The sequence below is a fragment of the Zonotrichia leucophrys genome, unplaced genomic scaffold, assembly GCF_028769735.1.
Source record: "Zonotrichia leucophrys gambelii isolate GWCS_2022_RI unplaced genomic scaffold, RI_Zleu_2.0 Scaffold_78_214179, whole genome shotgun sequence".
NCBI classification, from domain to species: domain Eukaryota; kingdom Metazoa; phylum Chordata; class Aves; order Passeriformes; family Passerellidae; genus Zonotrichia; species Zonotrichia leucophrys.
The window spans coordinates 66835-90787 of NW_026992283.1; the positions used below are offsets into that span (position 1 = coordinate 66835).

At 42.7% G+C, this 23953-nt stretch overlaps 1 pseudogene; it reads left to right on the top strand.

Annotated features, from left to right (window-relative positions):
* Positions 1 to 23953, top strand: part of LOC135460657 (E3 SUMO-protein ligase PIAS2-like) — a 198637-nt pseudogene that overhangs the window by 51346 nt on the left and 123338 nt on the right.

Sequence of the window (23953 nt, forward strand, 5' to 3'; positions counted from 1 at the left end):
CCCTCTATTGCCATTGCCTCAAAGTAATATTTGGCTTATGCTAGCAAAGGCTTTTTTAGTATTAGTGCTTGTTCCTGTTACTTTTAGTTGGCCTGTTAATCAACTAAAAATAAATGTATGGATAACTTCAGACAATTTAGCAGGACAAGATACTTCATGCTTGGCTACGGCCTCTCCTGAAAACCCATTTTCTACTTGTCTCCTTGGTTTACCTTTAGATACATGGCCACATCCCCCTTCGACTCATATTCTTCATTTGGAAAATCATGTTGATGCTTGGAACCAATGGGTCCCATATGTCCTTTGTGCAACCCTTGAGCCCCGGGAAATAGAACTTTTGGGATCAGTAAAAATGGACTTTTGTGTTAAATTTAATTATTCTGGGGGCAACCAATCTAAAGCATAGGATGTTTCTTCAAGCTAACCCATATTCAGAAATTAAAGTGCCTGGTGTAATTACACTTCCACCAACATCTCTTGCTCTACTAATGCTCCATTATTGTTACCAGCAGGAGTGTTTTTTATTTCTGGAGACAGAGCCTGGGCTGCTATTCCATCACATATTAAGGGAGACCCCTGCAGTTCAGGGCAAGTCTCACTGTTAACACCCAACACATCCATGATTTCAAAACACAGATATCCGCAGAGGGGGAAACACAGTATGATGCTGCGCCCCGATTGCGGGAGGAGGGGTGGTGCTGGTCCCCTGCCCGGTCTGATCCCCTTTCGCTCTCGGCGCGCATCAGGAGTGGCCACGCCCTGCATCAGCCACTGGCAGGCAGGATTGCAGTTCAACCACTGGCTGGGGTCCTGTACCGCCAGAAGTGGCTGATAAATGTGGACCCATGTCAAAGGATCGGGGTAAAGGAAGAAGGAAGGACACCTTGCTTGCGTCTCTGAGCTGTCTTTATTCTTTCCTGTGATGGGAACGGTGCAGGTGCTGCAGTGCTGTAGCTTGAAGGGGAGCAGAGGCAAAAAAGTGGAAAACAAAGAAAACGGTGACTTTTAAGGGGGAGGCTGCCTCCCAGGAGGAGACTGCCTAACAATGAATCAAGGACTAGATAGGAGGGGTAGGGGGGGATAAACCTAAACATAAAACCAATAGAGAAGGGGAAGGGAAAGGTGCATACCAAGGAGTGAAGGGAAATATCATAACTGACAACAAAGCTTCTAGATAAATGGGTGTAGCAAATTATGACAGACAGGCTGCAGGGGCAGGATTTTGGAGGATGGACAGGGAAGGATCTGGAATTATCATAACTGCCACAGAGAAAAGGGAGGAAGACAGGTGTTAAACAACTTTAGGGAGAGACTAAAAATATAATCTTCAAAACCCCACTGCCACAGCAGTATTCATGAGTTTACCTCTGATTGCAATGATAACCTTGAATTTTGGTCACTACAACGGCGTTAGGTTGCCTCCTTCTTTGTTCCAGTAGTAGCAGCCTGAAAGGCACTGGGATTGTTAAATAGACTAGGCTGCTGGTTAGTTTGACAAACTAATGCTACTTCACCTGCTTTAACAGGATTGTTAACTGATATTGATTCAATTAGACATGCTACATTGCAGAATTGAGCCACTATTGATTTTTTGCTTTTAGCACACAGACATGGATGTGAAGATTTTGATGGAATGTTTTATCAACCTTTCTGATCCTTCACAATCTATTCGTGGAAGTATTAAAGCTTTACAAGATAATGTAGCCAAATTAGAACTGGAAGATGGAACTGATTGGTTTAACAGCCTTTTTAGAAATGGAAAGATCACCGTCTGGGTCAAATACTTAATTAAGATGGGAATGTTTGTATTTGGGATGCTATTAGTTATAGGGATATGCCTACCTTGCTTGATTCAATGTATTCAGAGATGGATTAATCAATCAATAAAGCAAATAATAATTGTTCAACAGAAAGGAGGAGATGTGGAAGATCAGACAGCTACAGAAGCTTAGCTGGGTAGCACTGCAGATGTCCTGGCCCTCATACAGTGGAAGCCGTGGGAGAGTGTGGTGGGTCTAGTGCTGGCCAAATGCCAGTGCACCCACTAGAATATACTTACTCATTTCCTACTGTGAGATAGGATTAGGAGGAAGGCAAAGCAGGCTCAAAACTTTAAAAGGGTATAAAGAAAACTTTATTAACAGTAACAAAAAGAAAGAATAATAAGAATAAGAATAAAACATTTAGAACACTTCTCCTCCCCCCTAGAGTGTTTTCTTTCTGTCCTGGATTGGTTATATGATGCTTGTATCCCCAGTCATCTGTTCTGTTTATGCTGGATAATAACTTTTACACCTTTAAGACTTGTTCCGAGAGTGAAGGGGGGAAGAGAAGAAGAGCAGAGTTTGTTATCAGAAACTGCACTTGCTCCTCCACATCCTGCTCCTGGACTGTGTTGTCTGCGGACAGACAGACAGTGAGACAGAGCTCTCCTTTGTTTTTAGTTAGTTTTTAGCTAGCCGAGGCAGAGAAGTTCCCTGGACTGTGAGTTTTCTTTTTCTTTAGACCTGTTTAAACCTGCTCTGGACTGAACATCTAGAAGAGCACTGGGAACTCACGCCTGTGTCCCACCGGGCTGGGCCTGGGCCACGGCATTTCCAGCACCAGAGGGACTGATAAGAGATTGAGTGAGATGAGCTACAGTCCACGAAGGGAACTTTCTGAGTTTGTCATCTCTTTTGGAGCAGCAAGAGGTTACATTGTTTAATATTGCTCATTTTTTGTGCTGGTGAATGCTTTGCCTGTTAAATAAACAGTTTTTTCCACTCTTCTCCAAGGAAATCTTTTTCCCAAACTAGTTGGGGGAGAGGCCACTTGAATTTGTTTTTCTAGCAAGATATCCCATTAAGGAAGACCTTGTGAAGTGGACTACTGCAGATGAAGGTATCCAGTACTTGAGAGAAATAGCAGTGCTGGAAATTGTCTATAGTGATCTAAAGAATGACAGTGTCTCCAAAGATCCAGTGGATGTCCCTTGTACACTCACCATGTGAACGAAGGTGGCTCAAGGTGCCCCTGCATCATATTCCAGCAGCTTGGTAGCACTGTATTATCCGCAAATGAATACACCAGCCGGAGAAATGACATCCTTCTGGCTCCGAAATGTAGAAGAATCTGCGTTGTCCCTCATCCCTACAAGCCAGTACCCCAGCTTTTAGGGGCATTAGTGAGTTTTCAATGTTTGCCTTCCAGAGGAACTGTCATGTGTGCTGAAGCCCTGCTTCCCAGGAAGTGTCTGAATATGGCTGCTGACGGGAATTTGAGACTTTTTTTCCTCTATAGCTCATTCACCTGGAGATGTCTGCTTATCTCTTTAGCTCATGCACCTGGAGATGTGTGCTTATTTCTTTCTTTAACTGTAATAAAACTGCCTTATCTCAACCTGCTGGTTGTTCTCCATCTTATTCTCTCCCCCATCCCAGTGGGAAAGGGAGTGATCAAGTGACTTAATGGGCACTTGGCACCCAGCCAGGGTCAACCCGCTACAGTCATTTTGATCCCACTGAATGGTAGCACAATTTTCTGGTCTATCAATTACTCACACTTTTATATCATCTGCAAACTTGTTGAGACCGCATTCTGTCCCATTGTCCAAGTCACTGATAAAGATCCTGTGGGGCTTTCAATTGCTTTGAATTGCTGCATTTGTTCTGCTGTTGACTGTCTTATAGCCAGGGTGTTCTGGGATGACTTTATGATGCTTGTATCCTCAATTGTCTGTTCTGTTTATGCTGGATATTAAGTTCTGCACCTTTAAGACTGGTTCTGAGAGCAAAGGGGGGGAAAAAGAAGCGAGCAGTTTGTTTTCAGATACAGCACTCACTCCTCCGCATTCCTTCTCCTGGACTGTGTTGTCTGCAGCACAGACAGGGAGAGACCTCTCCTTTGCTTTTAGTTAGGTTTTTTTTTGCTAGCTGAAGCAGAGAAGTTCCCCAGACTGCAGTGGTTTTTCTTTTTCTTGGAATTTGGAACTGTTCAAACATGCTCTGGACTGAAAACCCAGAAAAACACAGGGAGCTGACACCTGTGGCCCACTGGGGCCTGGGATGCTGCATTCCAGAACTGGAGGGACTGATAGGAGACTGAGTGAGCCGAGCTACACTCCACAATAAGGACTTGCTGAATTTGCCATCTCTTCAGAACAGCAATGGGTTTTATTGTTTAATATTATTCTTTTTTCTTTTTTTTTTTTTTTTAATGCTTGTGAATACTTTGCTTGTTAAATAAACAGGTTTTTTCCACTTTTCTCCACCAAAATCTTTTCCCAAACCAGTTGGGGGAGGGGCCACTTGAATTTGCTTTTCTAGAGGGACTCCATTCAGAGGTTTCCACCCAAAATTTGCCCTAAACCAGGACAAGGGGAAACTTGCCTTCTACATTAGGTGCCAAAATTATATGATGCAAACACTGCCCACAAAGTTCATGAAAGATGATGGAATGGGGTAAAACAACCGTTTGTTCATGAGTCAGGAAATACTGTATGGCAGAGCCGTCCACAGAGCCATGAAGACTTGGGGACCCACATCTTCCTGCTTCTCTGAAGGTCTCGGGCTTCTCAGCACCAATATGTTTTGAAACAGCCTAGGCTTACAGGACACAATGGGACAAATTCAAAATATTAACTTTGAGCCTTTATTCTGAGGCACTAAAATCACTTCTGTACTTTATCCTCCACTTGTTTCCTTGGCCTTTCAGCAAGGCCTGCTAAAAAGGGGGTCCAGCTGAGGAGAGGAATAAAGCCTTACCACAAACTTTGTGAGAGAACATTAGGTGGTGTGTCACAACTGAGAAATGCATTTGCACATTACATGAAATAAAATATGCACTAGGAGTTGAGGCTTTTTTATAAGTACTCAAAAGCTAGCAGCTGTGGATACACATACCGTGTAATTCAGGCTTGGACACTCCATATGCCCAGCAACATCCTGCTGATCATGTTAGCATTCAGAAACACATAATCACATAAGTGATTATATGCAGGTGCTTTTATTAAGAGCTCTGGGAATCGGGGTATTACAACCCAAATCTGATTCTGACCATACAGTCGAGATGAACATGTTTTTATATTCTATCGTTATATAACTTTCATGTTAATTATTAAACTTATACTGTTCTATTGTATACATAGATTTCAGCTAAGCATAGCCCCCCTTAAATTTCCAACATAGTTTCTCATGATTCTTCTTATGGTTATATAATAATTATATTTAATTACTACAGAATCATCACATCTAACAATTATATAATTTATCATACTGCTTACGCAGGTGCAGTTGATCTGGGAAAACACAAAGTTTAACATTTTTAGATTCTATCTATAACTTTTTCCAGGGGTCCACTATCAATCACAGCCTAGAGCCCTCCATTCACAGAGAGGCTTTTCCAACTTCTCCCTATGACACAAGGTCAACAGTGTTGCCAGATGAAAAATCATCTGCACCTGGTGAACTAACACAATGCTTATTCTTCAAAAACCACTGGCCTATGGAACTGCACAATGCCCATTCTGTAAGGACAACTGGAAAGCAACCAGCCCTGTTGTGCCAACTTTTACCAGTTCACCGAGTGGTCAGGTATGACTTTGGGATTGCTGACCACCAGGGACCACCAAAGAGACCCCCAAGACAGAAGAATGCATGCATTAAGAGGGAACATATGTTAATGATTTGGGGGAAATGATTATCATATGTATGTTAATTCTGGGAAAATCAATGAAATGTATGTAAAATATGGCATATAAACAGGAACTTTTCTACATTGAGCATGCACAGCATTTTGGATGAAATATCCCCTTGTGCATCCAGCTGAATAAAGAATGTCTACTTTTTAATACTATATGGGTGTCAAGCATTTTTTTTTTTTAATTTTTACCAGTTTTTACTAACAATTTTGGTGACCCTGGTGGAACATACTCCTGAATTTCAAGGGATCCTACAGATCCTTTCAAGGTGGAATGGGGATTTGCCTCCTCAGGGCTGTCAGTACCCATATGGCAGTGGGGTCCTGAGGGTCTGATGAGGCCTGTTGGTTTTTATTCCCGTGGTTTCAAAGATGCTGAGAAAACATACACTACCTGGGGAAAAGGATTGTTTGTGGTTAGCTTAGCTCTCATAGAAGTGGGAAAAATTGCACGACAGCAACCAATTGTCTTGAAAGGCCCTTTCAAAGTTATTAAGATAGTCACTACTGGGACCCCCCCACCTGACGGGGTGGCCCAGAGGGCCTCAGTCAGAAAATAGTATGCTCAGATTGAACTACTGTAACATCTTCTCAATAACAGAAGGAGCTGTAAAAAATTTAGCAATATAAGAAACTGAGAGCTTGGGTAGCAGCCATGACAAACCTGCCTCTAATTAAAGTAGCCCCTCCTTTCTCCCCCGAACAATCATCAAATTCTTGGTTCACTGATGCCTCTGCTAAACGAGAGGGAAAGGTGTGGAGATACAGGGCAGCAGCCCTCCGCATTTCCTCTGGTAAACGGATTATTACTGAGGGAGAAGGCAGTGCTCAGGTTGGGGAGCTGATAGCTGTTTGGAGTGTTTTCCAATATGAGATACAGAATACCTCTCCTATTTGTATCTACACTGACTCCTATGCTGTGTATAAAGGATGTACTGGGTGGCTTCCTTTTTGGCAGCAAAATTATTGTGAAGTTAACAGAATTCCAGTATGGCAAAAGGAAAAGTGGCAAGAAATTTTAAATATCACAAGGGAATTTTGCCGTGGGGTGGGTAGCCTCCCACCAGACAGATGGAAACCCAGCAGGAGAGTGGAACAATACAGTTGATGAGTTAGCAAGACTAAGTCCCCTGAAAAAGGAACAAATTACAGTGGACTGGGAGCACCTATTAGAATGGCTGCATGTAAAAAGACACCACACAGGTGCAAAAGATTTGTACAAAGAAGCTCTTGCCCAGGGTTGGCCTGTCACCAGGGAAATGTGTAAAACATGCATATCAGCCTGCGAGCAATGTTGCAGATGACTAGAAAGACATCCTTTGGAAGAAGACCCTCTGCACTTAAGAAAGGGTAAAGGCTTATGAGATGTATGGCAGATAGATTATATCAGTCCCTTTAGGAGTTCAGGTAGTAAACACTTTGTGCTGGTAGGAGTGGAGATTATATCTGGGTTAGTCCAAGCCGAAGCTCTTAAAAGAGCTACAGGAGATAATACTGTTAAAGCATTGCAGAGATGGTTTGGAACTTCCCCAAAACCACAGGAAATTCCATCTGATAACAGGTCCCACTTCACTGCTAGAGGTGTACAGCATTGGGCAAAAAGTGAAGGAATAAAATGGACTTTTCACTCCCCTTACTACCCCCAAGCTAACAGGATTTTAGAAAGAACTAATGGTCTCCTGAAACGACTCCTTAAACCACAGGAGGGAAGTTGGGATCTTTGACTAAGGGAAGCTGTAAAAGGTGTAAATTATAGATGGGGGGTTAACAGTTGTCCCAAAATCACTGCTTTCTGTCCAAAAGCCCTAAGCATCATCCCCACGCTACAGGGACCAAATGATCCTAATAATCCAGCACATTACCCTGGAAAACCTGTTCTGGTGGACCTCCCTACTGTATGGAGAAGTACGACTTGTGCTAAAAACTCCTCTGAATAAATATGCATGGGTAGGCTCTGATGCTGTGGGGAAAGAGCATTGGATAAACACACGCTGGATAATTCCATCATTTTAATTTCCTGCCTCTTGGTGGCAGACTCTGTTGTGTTTACTTTTTCACAGAAGAACTCTGAGGGATGTGAAGACCTGATAAACAGTGGTAAGACTAGTGATATTTCTTTGCATCCTACCAACACCATGGCCAAAACTCGGCTGAGTGGCCATGGTCTGAAGCAACCATCAGGTACACCAGTGCTCTGGGACTCTACCTCAGAGATCATTGCCCAAGCCTAGCCACCATAGTACTGCATGACTCTGAAGTATACTGCCTAAGTGACTGGGGTTGGGACCAAAAAGATTGGGCTAGAGTGTTAACTAGAACAATTGGTGAAGAAATTAAGGTAGGATGCAGAAAAGTAGAAAGATACCCTTACGAGAAAGTTTCTACCATTGCAATCACTGGAAATCATCTAGAACCAGATATAACAAGCAATTTGCACCCCAACATCACAGCGAAACTTTGCCCTACAACAGTGTGGACGTGTAACAAACAAGCCCCCCCTCATACTTTGTTGTCGTCAGAAAAAATGTCAGTAACTATTCCTTGGACCCCAATACCAACAATGTTGAAATCAAGAAGCTTTGTAGAAATGAACCCACTGACTATTGGTATAACTTTAACTAAACCAATCTATGTAACTGGCAAAATGGCCGGCAGATCAGTCAGGTCTGAAAGGTTTAACTTATAGATTCAAAATAAATGCTGTGGCAAACTCATACTAACTGCAGTAATTACATACCTTGGTGTAAGTACCTCCTAGTGTTGGATGACAAAAATAATGTTTTTCCTCCCTTTATGGTAACACAAGTTGATAATGTTACAATAACATGTAAATTAATTGCTGAATCCCTCATCGAACCTATACACAGTTACAGCACTGAAGCTCACGGTCGTGTTTTATTTTGTGAAATCCACAATCAGAATTATTGGCTAAACCTGACAAATGTACAATTTTTCCATAAAATCATTTGTGTTAAAAACAATACTAAATACTGGGGAGAACTTGATGTTAATATTGTAACACATACCACATAACCACCGGTTATGCTAAGCCTCAGAATTTTTGAAATTGGACCATATATAATCAGAAAAACTGGCCAACAACAAATATTGTTTAATCCGGCATAGTCTCTTAAACAAGTCAAATTGTTAATGCAAAACAATGTCTCAGAAGTTCAGCCAGCTTGTTCATCTTTTCTGCAAATTTCTTTTGAAGGGCAGACAACCTGGTTGTGAAAGTGGAATCCTTCCTAAGAAACGAACGACAAAAGACATAATCAGTGTTGTGGGAACAGGATTAGGAATGTTGAATAGTATTGATTCAGAAGTACTAATGAATAAATTGGCTACCACAAATGGGGATTTAACCAAATTACAACAACCACTGCAGTCATCCTTATCAGCCTTGGGAACCCAACAGTGGTTGTTGTCAAACATATTACCAAATTCGGAAAAGGTAAATGCAAATGACCACAAACTGATAATTTAAGCACTCGGTGCTTCACAAAATAATATCTCTTTGGCTCTTAGTTGCATCCAAGCCCAATTGTGGATGCAGTCAGTTGCTGCCTCAATTATAAGAGAAGGTGAAGAAGGCACTTTTCCTACTGAAATTCAGAAAATAATCTGGGACAGTGCCACTAATTTTAAAAAGGATTTTCAATCCTGGTGGAACTTAGTGAATTTTTCCTATGATCCCAGCACAAACACAGCCACAGTCTTTGTACTAACTATATGTAACGCTTCAGCGCATTCAATTTTCTCTATTATTGCATTCGGGCTGAATCATGATTGTCCTGGGGTGATGTTATGATGTTTGTATCCCCATTCATATGTTCTGTGCCTTTAAGACCGGCTCGGAAGAGTGGAAGTTTTGTTTGGGTTTCTCTTATCAGGGACACGGAGACGGGCAGTACATAGGGCTGTTTTCGCTTCTTGCTTTCAGCTTGCTGCTTTGCTTGCTCTCTTTTCTTCTCTTGCTTCTGCTCTTGCTTTTGCTTCTGCTTATTTGCTAGTTTAGCTAAACAGTCCAAATTCCTTCCTGGGCTGTTTCTCCTCTCCTGTTTCTGTGACCATCTTGAACCTGCTCCGGACTGGGACCTGGGAACACCGAGGGTTTGCACCGTTTGGCTGCAGCAGCTGCCCCAGCGCTGGAGGGACTGAGAACAGAGCAACCACCCCCGAAAGAAACTTTCTGATTTTGTCATCTTTCTCAGAGCAGTGTCATCTGGTATTGTTCATTTTGCGTGCTGGGGGGTGCTGTGCCTGTGAAATAAACAGGTTCTTTCCACTTCTCTCCGAGGGATTCTTCCCAAATCAGTTGGGGGGAGGGGCTGTGTGGGTTTGCTTTCTGGAGGGGCCCTCCTTTGCAGATTCTTTAACAAATTTGCCCTAAACCAGGACAATGACCGAGCTATTCTCTATCCTTTCGAGTATAGGGAATGGACCCATCAAATTGATGAGAAGTGGCAAACTGTTAATTTAGAAATTTGTATTGTCTGGGAACAACAAAGGTTTATCTGTGAAAGTAATACAATTAGAAGTCAAGATATTTGTTTGGACACAGAACAAAATGTCTGTAACTTTGAAATACAGACAAACAAAATTCCTGAAACAGTACTGGTGTATATAGGTGTCGTGGTTTGACATTGACAGGAAGTAGGTTGTTTTTTTGGGGGGATATGCTGTGTTCATCAGTAGGTGTTCAGATTTTAATATTGGCACCTGGTTTAGCCACTGAAGTTCAGGCACACCTCTGACAACACACGGGTTAAAAAGCAGAACTGCTCCTCTGGGAGGCTCTCTTGGGACTTCGGCAGGAACAAGGTCAGATCTCCCCCCCCATCCAGCTGCTGCTGCTGGGTCGGGGAGGGACAGCCATGCAGTAGGCCTGGGCCTGGACAGAGATGGGAGGTGAAGAGGGCCTTGAGGATGGAAGAGTGGAGGAGCACCAAAAGACATCTGGCGGCCACCCCCCACCCCCCCCCCAGGGGAGAGAGAGAGAGGGAGAACCTGCGTCTGAATTTGATAGCAGCCAACTGAAGAGGAGAAGGGGGGGGGAGTGCCACGAGAAGGTGCCCCGCAGGGCAGCATGGGAGTTCCAGAGCTCCAGACAGGCATGAGACTGAGATATTTAACCCTTTTCTTGCATGATAGAAACCTTGCAAATGCTGATCCTCCTGGAGCTGAATGAGAAGAGATAAGAGATGAGATAAGAGGGGATGGGCCATGAGGGAAGTGCAGATGACTCTTGAGGGGGGGGGAGAGATGATGGAGTGGCCTTTTGGCTGGACTTTTCTTGTGTGGCCATAGACGAAGCCATTTTTTTTTCCTGTGACACAGAGACTGCATTTAGGGGGAGGCAGTGCCTCAGAACCAGGAGTGTTCAGTGTGGGTACCCCTCGGCCCTAGGGGATACAAAAAATGTGGCTGGGACAGGTGTCCCGAAGGAGAGACTGCTTTTTTTTGGAGTGAGACAAGGTATCCTTGAAAGACAACCCTAGAAGCAGCTCTGGTCCATGCACAGTGGTGAGAGCACTGGGCATGGAAGGAAGATGTCACGACAGCAAAGGATTTCCGGGCAGTGCTGAGTGACATGGAAACACACGAGGTTTCAGCGGTGTTTCCAGGGGAAGCCTATGGTACAAGAAGGACTCTTCACTCCTCTTGATGAACTGAAGATTGAGTATTCTAAAGGGTGGTGCTGGACTGAGATTTGGTGATTTTGGGGGAATGTATTGCATTGGGAAATTTGGTGGGGGGAGGAGGAAAGTGCTTTTTGTAAAGTTTTCATTTTCTTCGTGTGTTTTTTTTTTTTCCTTTCCTTGTAGTTTAGTTATTTTCTTGTAGTTTAGTTAATAAAGTTTTCTTTATTTCTAAGTAGGAGCCTGCTTTGCTTATTCCTGGTTACATCTCACGGCAGACACCAGGGAGAGGGTATTCTCATGGGGGCACTGGCATTGTGCCAGTGTCAAACCATGACAATAGGCAATGGATGTGCATGCTTAAGAACTGCTTGTGATAGCTTGTGTACTTATAGAAAATTTAGTAGTGAATACTAAAAATCATTCAAATTTTTGTGTTTGTAACTTTACTAAAATCACAGGATGTGATTTTTCTTATGAAGCCCCAGTTACTTCTTATCACCTTTTACAGTCCAATTACACACTGATCCACCATCTATTGCCTACCCCCATTGGGATGAACCTTACTCTGGTAAAGCAATTGTTGCTTCATCAAGATCTAATTGAAATTTTGGAAAAGGTCAAGAAAAACTGACAGAAACCCTTAGTAACTGTCCATCGCAATGTGAAAGAAATACATAGTGTTCTAGAAAGAGTAAAGGAAGATGATGTACACAGGTGGTGGGATACTCATTTTGGGTGGTCAACTACTGCTACAGGTGTTCTGAACCAATTGTGTCATCCCATTACTGTTCTCTTGATTTTGGTTTTGATTGGTTTTGTTTTACCAGCAATCCTATACATCGTGAATTGGAAAATAATGAAGTAAGTGGTTGACACAATTGACATCTATAATGAATGCACACAATTTAGTCAATATCCCATTTGCTGGAGACACCCCCAAAGTTATTAATACACGGCGAACTACATGAGCATTAAAATAAGAAATTGGCCCTTGTGATTAGATTTTGATTGTGCTGTATTTTTTAATTGAAATTGATTATTCCTTTTTAACAAGAAATTTAATGTATATTGTGATTGAAATTTGATTATTTGTTTTGTTTTTCCTTATTCCTTTTGATTTGCCAAAGCAAAAAAACTCCACAACTTTGGTGAAAGTTTTAAAGTTAGTATGTTTATTACAGCCCTGGACACATGTGGGAATCGTTTTTCTTAAATGACATACGTACCTCTGGGAACTTTAGATCCATTTTTATCTCTTTCTCAAATACATATGCATGCAATTTCACAATAGGTTCATACATATTCATTCTACTGATTTCGCGTGATACTTGCCACTATTTTTTTTTTTACCAGAAAGAATTCCTGGGTGTCTCTGTCTGCTTCAGAGTTCAAGCCCCCCCCACCCCCCCCCCTTATCTCTGTCATTTGGCTGAAGCAGTTTCTTCAAGCATAGGCTTTTTGCGAGAACAGGCAATCAGACTAAACAGCTATGTTTGCAAGCTAAAGACTTAATTAAAAGATGTACATTTCACCTAAATCAAAATGGGTTTCTGCTCTGGAAAATTTCTACTCTGTCTCACTTTCCCTTATCGTTTTCCTACTTTTCTTTTCCTGTCTAATTTTCTGTCTCTGTTTTCTGGGATATGCTACCAACATTGATGAGTCCTGAAGACTTCAGAACGACGCTACGAATGGACCTCTCTTGATGACAATCGTGAGTCACGGGGTGGTGTAAGAGGCAGTCCAAAGTTTCCCTCATTTGCTTCACGACCGTCGCAAGGACAGAGACTAAGACCCTGAAGACCCCGACTGGAGTTCTGGCCTGGTTGAGGTGGATGCTTGCCAAGTGATTGTTTGCAAGTGTGCATGCTGTGCCACCACGGTACACTGCTTCGAGCAGGGACTGGTATGTAGCGGCTTGCCCTGTATACTTACACCTGCTTCACGGAGCAATGGGTCTCATTAAAAAAGCCTATGAATTTCCCCACCTCTTGGCCAGATGCCACTTGCTTTAGAGAAAGACTATAAAAAAGTAACTTTATGAGGTAACTTTGGTGATCCCCCACAGAATGAAGAGGAATGTATTGGCTGGACCACAAGGATTTCGTCTCTCCATTGGTAGCTCTACCCCCCTTCTCTGTCTCTCCTTTACATTGTTTTCTTTATATCTCTCTCTCCTCTGTCCCATAACTGTTGTTGGCACTCAATAAAGGTCCACTGCTGTGAATAAAATCCCCTGCTGTGTGTCTTTTGCACTCTGAGATCAGTAAAATGAATCATCACAACCCCCTCTTGTACTAGCGGATCGTGACAGTAGGTCTGGTGAAAGTGGACTGGAACAGACAGAATGCTTTAGGGGTTTAGAGAATTTTAGCCCGATTGTGGGACACACTAGAAAGTGGCAAGGAAATTTTGGGGGGGATGCTGGGGAGATTCTGATGGCTCCCTTCCAGCCAGCAGTCAGGAATAATGGTCTAGTAACCTTAAAAACACCATTTTTAATAGTGAATTTAATGTCATAAAGAAAGGTGCCAGAAGTTTATAGGGAAGATCAAGTTAGAGTAGCTAAAGTATTTGAAACCATAATTAGAACTCAGGACCCTGACTGGAATGATATACAAGTGATGTTAAATAAGCTGTTGGATAGCACAGAAAAAAAGATGGTGTTTTCTGTGGCCAGAAAGCAGGTGGAGGGGGCACATGCTAAAGGAGACTTAGAAGGAACTGTATATCACAATTCTCCTTCAACAAACCCAAGGTGGGAGCCTAATTTACCTGGGCCCTGACATATTTTAACAAGATATCAGACATTGCTATCAATTGGTGTAAAGCATGCTATACCAAAAGTGATGAGCTGGTCAGAATTGTATGAGGTAAAGCAGGACAGTACTGAATCCCCCAAGACTTTAATGGAACAATTGAAGGTCACTGCCAGAAAATATGCTAATCTGACTTCTGAGAATCCAGAGGAAGCTGTACAGTTAGCAATTCTTTTTATAGGGCAGTCAGCCCAAGATATTAGAAGAAAACTCCAGAAACTGGAAGGAGCAGAGCTGTGTGACTAAGGAGAGTTGTTGGAAGAGCCTTGGAATGCATATCAAAACCAGTAAGGAAAAAGAAATATGAAAGGCTAGAAGGAAAAACAAAGGACAGGAGAATCTACTTGTGACTCTAGGGGGTGTTAAGGGAGCATCCAATGGGGGAGGGGAAGTAGGGGGTCGAGGAGAACAAGGAGAAGGAGAGGCAGGCAGCTCCCACCATTTCTCCAACAATGATTAAGGGAAGACCAGGGTGCACTTTATAAGGAAAAGGGGCACTGGAAGAGAGAATGCCGACAGGCTGGTGTCCTGGTTTAGGGCAAATTTGGGAGACAATCTTCAAAAGGGGGCCCCTCCAGAAAGCAGACCTACATGGCCCCTCCCCCCAACTACTTCGGGAAGAATTCCTCGGAGAGAAGTGGAAAGAGCCTGTTTATTTAACAGGCACAGCACACCCCCCCCCTCCCCCCAAGCACACAAAATGAACACTACCGGATGACACCACTCTTTCACCGCCCTGAAAAAGATGACACATTCAGAAAGTCTCTCTTGGGGGTAGTCGCTCTGTTATCAGTCCCTCCAGCACTGGGAATAGCTGATGCAGGCCACAGGGTGCAAACTCTTGGTGTTTCCCAGGTCCCAGTCTGGAGCAGGTTCAAGTTGGTTCAAAAAAGGAAAGGAGAAACAGTCCAGGAAGAAATTTGGACTGTTTAGCTAAACTAGCTAATGAGCAGAAGCAAGAGCAAGCAGAAGCAAAGCAGAAGCAAGAGCGAGAGGGCAAAGCAAAAAGCAAAAGTAAAAAAGCAAAAACAGCACTATGTACTGCCCCGTCTCTGTGTCCCGCCAGCCATGGGGGAGCAGCTGATAAGAAAACCCAGACAAAACTTTCACTCTTCAGAGCCAGTATTAAAGGCACAGAACATAATATCCAGCATAAACAGAACACATGAATGGGATACAAGCATCATAACATCACCCTAGGACAGCTGGGAAGCTAGACCTGGCCTTACAGGGTGTTACACCAGAACATAAAGGATTAAGGGAATTGGGGCTTTCTACTCTGGCTGAACCCTTGGTTACACTGAGGCTGGGGAAAGAAGTGTAATTTTTGGTAGACACAGGGGTAATTTATTTTGTATTGAATGTATGTAAAGGAAAACTTAGTAAGGATATGATAAATGTAATTGATCCTACAGGGAAAAGCAAAACTTGGTCCTTTTTACAACCCATGAAATTTAAATTAGGAGAGAATTGGATTACTCATCAGTTTCTATATATGCCTAAATGCCTAGTCCCCTTGATAGGGAGAGACTTATTGGGAAAATTGGATGCTCAAATAAGTTCACTGGACAGGGAAATGCAAATTCAAATACCAGAATCAAAAGCCATCAAGACAAAGATTTTTATGCTGCAGGAATCAAATGAGGTAGAAGAAATCCCAGAGGCGGTAGAGAATGCTGTAATCCCACTGGTATGGGCAACTGAGATGCCTGGATGATCAAAGGTGACCAAACCAGTTAGGATTACTCTCAAAACTGAAGCTAACCTGGTAAAGCAAAAACAAAATCCAATCAAGTGGGAGGCGAGGAAAGGGTTGGAGAAGCTTATAGAAAAATTCTTAGAATATGGGTTATTGATGGAGTGTGAATCAGAATACAAGACACCGATATTACCAGTTGGAAACCATAACGGGGAATATAGGTTAATACAAGATTTAAGGGCCATTAATAAAATAGTAGCAGATATCCATCCAGCAGTAGCTAATCCGTACAGACTTTTGACAGCACCAAAAGGGGAATATAAATGGTTTACAGTGATTGATCTTAAGAATGCCTTTTTCTGCATACCCTTAGAGGAAAATAGTCAAGCAATATTTGCTTTTGAATGGGAAAGTCCCATCTCAGGATGCAAAATTCAATTAACCTGGACTGTCCTACTGCAAGGATTTAAGAATTGCCCAACAATATTTGGAAATCAACCAGCAAAATAATTAGAACAATGGAAGAAAAATAACACTGGAGGAGCAGTTTTACAGTATGTGAATGACATTCTGCTGGCAGCAGAGACCCAGAAACAATGCCTACAAATGACCATAAGTCTGTTGAACTTTCTGGGACAGAATGGTTGCAGTGTAATTATAAGAAAAGCTCAAACAAGAAAGACAACTGTGAACTATTTGGGCTTTGAGACCACTCAAGGGCAGAGAATTCTTGTCCTTGACAGAAAGGAAGCAATCTGCCAAATTCCGGAACCTCAGAATATCTGAGAATTACGAGGCTTTCTAGGAGCGGTCGAGTAGTGCCGGTTGTGGATATTAAATTATGGAATTGTAGTGAAGCCCCTCTATGGAGCCCTAAAAGAAACAAAGGAAGGACAATTTGTGTGGACTCCTGAGTGCCAAGCTGCCTTCTGAGAACTGAAAAGGGCATTAATGATAGCACAAGCATTAGGGCTTTCTGATTTAACCAAGCTCTTTGAACTGTTTGCACATGAGAGACAACATTTAGCCCTGGGGGTCCTGATGCACAAGTTGGGAACCTGGGGGAGACCTGTGGGCTATTGTCTTGGTTTAAAAGACAAATGTCTGTCAAGGAAGATAGAAACCTTCCTGGAACGGAAAGAAGACCCTTCCATCCAAATTACTGTAATTTCAAAATTATGGAGCATTCAAGCAAAAATGTAGAAAAAATAAATAACAGTTCTTTACTGGAAAATATATATAACAGAAATTAACAAACAACAACCACACAATAACAGAAATTTCCCACCTGCTCAATACTATTCCCCCCTTTGGCGTAGTTATGACCACAACTGGCAGGGGGCGCTGGTGCCCCTGCTGAGGAGTATTACAGCAACCTGAGGAGGTCGCTGGGGGTGAGAGAAGGACGAGAATCTTGTTTCTTGATCAGAAGGCTGGATTTATTGATATATGATATATAATACATTATAACTATACTAAAAAGAATAAAGAGAGAAGTTGCAGAGGGCTGCTAAGCTAAGAATTGAATGAAAGAAAGAATAACAAAGATCTGTCTCCAGGGAATCTGTCCCCGCGCCTGCTTCTGTGATTGGCCCCCAATTGGAAACATGGAAGATGAGCCAATCACAGGGGCACCTGCTACATTTCACAGGAGCTGATAACAATTGTTTACATTCTTCCTCTGGGGGCCTCTGCTTCCCAGAAGATGCACAAATGTGAAAGAAAGGATTTCTATGAAAAAATGTCTGTGACAGAGGAGGGCACTCCAATGTGAGCTTGGAACCTCCCTGGGGGTGATGGCAGCCTTGGATGAGAGGGAGGAAGGGGTGATTCCCTTGAACAGTCATGCAAGAAGCGCCAGTCTCTTGGCACCAGCAATTGCCAAAGTCTCAGTTGGGGGGGGGCAACTGGGACCCTCTCTCTCGTAAGCAATAGGCACAGGCAGGCAGCAGGGGAACTCTGCAGCAGTGCTGAGTGCTGCGCAGGAAATTCCATAACAAAACTGCAAGACAGTCGGTGGCACCATATGACGGCCCCTGCTCCCAGCACATTTTCTGTGCTGCCCACACCCAGCTAAAAACTGCCAAACCCTCATCCCCCTTCTCTTCCCCAAACGATTGTGGTCCCACAACAGTTATTTTTCCAAACAGCTGGACAACATGAGACAATTATGGCCAGGATGCTACCATCCTACTGATCTAAGAGGTCAGGAAGCTCATGACTGGACAGTGCATGACTGGTTTTGTCCCTCACATGGTGATATCCATCTTAGAGCAAAAGGGGGGACATTTGCTATCCCCCAGAAGCATGCTCAAATACCAAGTTGTGCTTTCGGAACAGGATGACGTGAAATTAACAACAACAGCAGCCACAAATTCAGCCATGTTTCTTGGTCAAAAGGCAGTGGATGAGGGAGTCCTGACACATTATTGTCTTCATTTGTGGTGATTTTAGTTTGAAACTGGGTGGAAACACTAATTTTTGTGTAGTGGTTTTAGATTGTTAATTTTAGATTTTTTTAATTTTGAGATTTTCTAATCAATGTGCTGATGAGTGTGGTGGGTTTTAGTGTTGGTTAATTACTAAGGTACCTATTTCCTGCTGTGAGGTAGGATTAGGAGAAAGGTAAAGTAGGTTTAAAACTTTAAAAGGGTATAAAGAAAATTTTATTAAAAGTAATGAAAAGAAAAAAAGTAGTAAGAATTAAGACAAATTTTTTAGAACACTTTTCCTCCTCCCATAACTTTTTCTTTTTCACTGATACTGTAAAGAAATTAAATTTAAAATTTTTAGTCAACTTATTACTTCTAAAATAGGTGTTTTTTTAGTTTATTTAGGGAGAGAAGTTCTTCTTATTAAGGTTATGGAGAGTTTTCTATAAGAGGAAAAAAAATAGTTTTCTTGTGGTTCTTAATTTTGTTATGAATAATAGTTGCTTGGGAAATCCTTTTATTGTGAAGGGTTTTTTTTCATTTCCACAAGCCTTCCCACAATTTTTTAATGGGCTATGTTGATTTATGTGGTATTGTTTTAAAGATGAGTTGTTCAAAGGTAAAAAAGTTATTACTATTTATTTCTAAAATTATTTTTATTCTTGGGAACAGAGATATTTTTCTTTTTTTCTTAGAAATATAGGATTTTTTTTCTCTGTTGAAACTTTTCATGGGATTACAGTTATTTTAATATTTGTTTATTTTAGTATGGAGGTTTTTGTTCAATATGAATTTGTATACTTTTATTTCCTTATAGTTTCATATGTTATAGGAAAAAAGAGTCTTTTTTCCATAGTTTACAGGAGGATTTCGGTTTTAAAATTAAGGTATCTTCTCCTTGTTTTTACTTTGGGGACTTCTTCCTCACTGATCTTCATGTCTTCATCTTGTTTTATATGGTTGTATTTTGTTCTTTTCTCTCACTTGAGGGAGGATTGAAGTATTACAAGGGTTAACATCTTGCCTAGGGTCTACTTGATTTGCTGGTAACGTGGTGGGGAGCTGCGGCTGGGTTGTGTTAGGATTGGTTTCAGGGTTGGTCATTGTGGGTTCTCTGCTTGCTTTTCTACGTCTGTCGGGGTCAGGATTGAAGGCACTTGAGATGATAGTTTGCATTCAGACGCAGGTGTTTACTGTTTCTTATCAATGTTCCAGACTCACAGTTGTGAGTTCTGCAGTCTTTCATTAGCAAGGCACAAAATGGCTAACTATCTCTTGTTACAAGGTCTTTTAAGGCTAAACTATCCAATTAAGAAATGACACCTAAATTATTTTCCCTTTTAGCCCAATAACTGATCACTCGAAGTCCACAATGTGGATTTTTCTGCCTAATTATAAAATACCACCCAAACCCATGAAGAAGAAGGAAGAAGAAGGTAAAGAAGAACAAACTGTCTCCGCCCTAAAACCTCCATCTTGCTTCATATTTATTGCTATATTCTAAAACCCCAAACTCCAAGTTTTCCACCCTGTGATATTACACACTTCTAACCAACTACGCACCTGTAATCCCAGTGCTATCAATCAATTTTGGAAGCCTTCTCCACAGCCTCAGGTCAAATGCTATGTTTTCTTGTGGGTCTGTGCCTTTCAGCACAGAAAGTCTAAAATTCTCAGTATCCAGGGTTCCAACATCTCCCCCTCTTGTTTGTACCATGAACACTGCATTGACAACTTTGTCAACCATCTGTCGGACACATATTTGACTGAACCCCATGTTTCGCTTAAGCTATAATCTAACAAAAATTCTACAAAACCACTGATTCCCACACCCATGAAGAAACCAAAAGTCCACAATCTACTGTGGGCAAAACACAAGGGTTGGAATCTCTGTGCAGTCCACATCTGTGTGTCTTCTTCTCTGCTTGTGGAGTGGTCAGCGTTTTCTTGCACTTGATAGAGTTTCACATTCTTCACTGAAATCCACCTGGATTTTGCACCTGTTAAAACACAAACAAACCCACGTCCCGGCAGGGGCTGGAGGATTTTCTCAAAATCCTGGAAGTGAAGAATGGGCCCTGATGTGAAAATAAAACACTGTTCAGTTCTGTTTTGCAAAATTGCATAGAGAAATGTAAGATAACAGTAATTAGGAATCATTCAGATAATCAATAACACATGTAAAATCATACAATTACCAAGCACTACAACACTAAACTGTCATCCCAGAGTCTGCAGCAGCTGATAAACCTCAAAACAGTAGAGAATTGGAGAAATCATGTCCAGATTCATGTTTCTCCAAACTCCCTTTGAAAGTAGGCTCAGCTGTCACATATTGTCAAATTGCCAAGCCAAAAAGACTTGAATACTTTTTGATGTCGAAATCATCTGGGTTGGTTGTCAATCGCCCCATCTGAGTAGAGCTAGAGCTTGGCCAGAGCCTGAACTCTAATTGGTGGGTGTCACTTAACACATTTTAAAACAAGACTCTTAAAAATAACAGTTATGAATAAGAAACCTTAGGGTTAAAAACCAATCAAATCATCAAGTAATTGAATCCTTCCGAAGTTTCCTTCAAGATATTCTTCAAACACAGCAAACATCTTTTTCAAAGATCTGAAAGTGGTCACATGCAGGATTGTGAGCCTGGATCTGGACACTGAGAATGTGAAGGTGGAGGAAGTGCAGCTGAATTAGAGACTGATTACCTAGTACAAAACCGAAACCCAAAAAACAGAAGTTAATGTTACAGCTGGACTCTCTGCTGGAGTACTTCTGTCATAATAATTGAAGAAAGTCACGAGACTGGCAGTCTGGATAAAGAAAACATATGAGTAGTTAGGAAACAAAAAGCAGGATCCTGAAGAGACACAGGTCTTGTAGGTGATCACACAAAAAGATAGTAAAGCACATGAAAGCTGGCTGTAAATTCTACAATACCTTAATAATAATTCTTATCACAAAAATCAGAGAATTCACATTATATAATCAATTTATCAACAGGAAGTGTTTGAGAAAGTTAAGACAACACTTTTTAAAGCATTCATGTAATATTAACAACAATCACTATTTATCGGTATTACCTATAGAAAACAGAAATAACAAAAGTTACAAACTCACTACCAGCAATCCCCAAAACTCTGAACCATTGGGGAAGCAGCTGATGACACTGCAGATAGGATCTGGTTGACGTTTCCCAAATGCTCTTTCTTCAGACATTTTGGGTAGTTGAATCATTACTAATACCTTTATCTTTACATGGTGCTTTCCCTCACTGGGAAGCATTTTTCACAGTAAAAGATTTCCATCTATGTCATATTTGGAATAACACTGATTTGCATAGTGTTCTCCTTTTCTGCATCTTGGGCAACGACTCGGTGCGGCTGCATTTTCTGTGGAGTTGCCCTGTTGAAAAATTGGATGAAGCGCTGCAAGTTCTTCAAAGTCTTTCATCCTGTGCTTGAAGGAGTTTCCCTACCTGTTCTCCCCAAACACCTGCTTGAATTGGTGCGATGTGCTGAGGTGTGCCCACCTTAGTGCATGCCTCTATCATTTCAGTCATGGTTGGTTGACCAGGCATGGCACTAATTATACGTTTGCACTTTGCATTGGCATTTGCAAAAGAGAGGCTTTGAAGAAGATGTGGCTTTGCTGCTTCATCACTTACTTGTCTGTTCACTGCTTGCATGAGAAGATCAATGAGTGAAGGGTTCAGAAAGACTTTGCTTTATTTCTATGTAAATGCCTTCTGGAGTTCCAACTGGTGGAATTTGCAAAATTGCCCTTTGTGCTGCTTCTTTGATGTCTGCAATCACATCTAGAGGCAACTCTGCAGACTGATCTTCAGGTTTGTCATGGGGTTCATCTCCTGCTAATTGAGCCAGTGTGAGAGCTGCATGTGGCCCTCCCGCATAACCATTTCTCAGTTGAGTGAAGGCTCTCCGCCATCTTGCGTCCCACAGCAGGAGTTGTGAATCTGTAAAAATTGTCGAGGCAATGTACCTACAGTCAAAAGGCACCAAGTCATAACTGTTGGATGTGCCTCTCAAAATGTGTTTGAAATATGGGAATCCGAGACCATTATTTTTCATGGCTTCCATTAAACTTTTCACGACATCATGATCCAGAGGTTCCCATCTAGGATTTTTATTTTGTCTCCTGTATCTCACTGGCAATGTGATGCTATCTGTGTCTGCTATATCAAAGTCTCTTTCTTTCAGTGCTTTCTTCCTGATGTCTGCCCAATTCATTGAACTGGATGTGTCTCTTGAGACATTTCTGTTAAATGGGGCCAAATCCATGGCCGTATCCAGTGGATTTGTAGCCTGCCAGGATGCACCTTCTTCTGGCCTGAAGGGTGCATGCATCCCATGCACCCCTCGCCCTCTTGTTTGAGGCATGGAGAGGAACACCTGTAGTTGTGCACACAGGGGAAGTGAGGGTGCAATGGCTGAACCTGCCATTGGTGGCACTGCAGATGGCATCGAGGTAGACCTGTAGGGAGCATTTACAGAGGATGCAGAAAAGGTGCCCTGGAGAGGAGGTTTGAGGATAGTGTACACTATGTCGTGGTAGGAATTCCTGACCACATTCCCTGAGTTGGAGGAAGAGCTGCCATAGAAAGTCTTTTGAAAATGGGAAAACATGTGGGCGAATCATGCAGCTGGACTGTTGCCCTGGAAATCAAGCTCTTGGGGCAGGCAGATGAGGTGCTGCAGCTCTGCCTGTTGTGGGCCAAAAATAGAGTGGGATCTGGGATGGCATAGGAATGCCTTGTCCGGCTATGATCGTTATAATATTTTGGCCGCTGATATCTTGAACTGGTGGGTATTGTGCTCCTAAATCACCCATGGGTTAAGATCTGTTTTCCTGAACAGTCTTTGGAATGCGTGCTGCAGCTGCTGTGTCTTGTTCCGACACTCCCTATTGACCTGGGAATATATTCATTGTATTCTGTTAATCTGAAAAGGAAACTGGAAAAGATGCTTTATAATATGGTTGAGCTGGCTGCAGTGGTGATGTTGATCCACTTGGTGGCGCTGTTGCTGCATGAGCTAATCGCTAGGTTCCCAATCCAGGTCCAGTGTCCGCTCCATGGATTGCAGCTGCTGCAGTTGCCGCCGGTGCCGGTGCCGCTGAGCCCCGTGGTCGGGCTGCAGCAGGCAGTGCTGCCTCTGTGACCATGGGCAGTGCTGAGTCCAGGGGTACACCTGTAATTGTGGGTCCCGGCAGCCCGAGTGATGCGGCTGCGGCTTGAATTTGGGGAGAGGAGAGCCTGGGCTGACTCAGAGCCTGCGCAGTTTGGAGGGGAGGGGCTGCCCTTGGTAGTGGACGGACGTCGGACCGATTCAGTCTGGGTCCCTCCCACTGTACCGTGGGTTGGGTCTCAGAAGCGAGAGGGGATGGAACAAAGCTGACGTCAGCCTTCCCCGACACTGCCTCTGTAACAAGGCTGACGTAAGCTGGGGCCGGACCCGCCCCTGCCGATCGGGGGGCTGGAAAGACTCTTCCGACGTCATTTTCGGGTCATGGGCGGGGGCAGGAGCTGTGGGTGGAACGCCAAGTGGCAGAGGGGCTGCCACCCAAGCTCCGGAGGCTGGCTCAGCCACTTGAAACGTTCCCCAAGGTGGGGAGAGGGGTGGAGAAAGCGGCGGCTTCCCGAATGCCCCCCTCCCCCCC